The sequence below is a fragment of the Meleagris gallopavo genome, chromosome 3 (genome assembly GCF_000146605.3).
Source record: "Meleagris gallopavo isolate NT-WF06-2002-E0010 breed Aviagen turkey brand Nicholas breeding stock chromosome 3, Turkey_5.1, whole genome shotgun sequence".
NCBI classification, from domain to species: Eukaryota; Metazoa; Chordata; class Aves; order Galliformes; family Phasianidae; genus Meleagris; species Meleagris gallopavo.
In genome coordinates, this window is record NC_015013.2 from 63178752 (window position 1) to 63179520 (window position 769).

Consider the following 769-nt stretch of genomic DNA (forward strand, 5'->3'; position numbering starts at 1 on the left):
TGCTCTGAAGCTTCCTAGTCTCATGCTCAGCTCTATTTCTTTCTATTGATTATCTTCCTCACTCCAGCAGGTAGCTAGCTAGCGAGGCTGTCCTGAGAAATAGCTTCCAATGACTTTATACGCACAATTTACACGGAATTGTTTAAAGAAGATATTAGCCTCAATACAAATCAGTGAACCTCATTTAGTCAATACTGCACAATTCAGCTGTTGGCACCCTGTCACATGTTAGTCTTTAAAGTCAACTACCATACCCAATCTCCACATTAGCTATAGTATTTAGTTTCATATTAAAATGAAGCTAGTTTTTCACTTTTCTTTTTGAAATCAATTCAATATACTTTTACATCACCTCATTGAGCCATATGATAGTAATATAATTTTAAGTATAAAAACCTGAGATTAAATGCTTGATTTTTGACAGTGTCCTTAAATATAATAAATTCAAAGGGAAATACTGTTAAGTTAAAATGGAGTGTTTTTCATTAAGGCCAATCAAATGGTAGACAACAAAGGATCTTTTATTTGAGAATATGAAGTGAAAATGAAAACCAGAAAACCTTTACTAAAAAAAGGTCTAGCTAAATTATGTTGGAAGGAGGTCTCCAGATTGAACCTGGGTGTTTCTTTTGCTAAGAATGAATTAAACTAAGATGCACTATGGGAGAGTAGCTTACAGAGAAGGAAAACCTACTGCTTTACAAAGATGAAAACAGGGCCTAAATACAGTTAAGTTAGAATAAAAACTACAAAGAAAGATCAAATATTA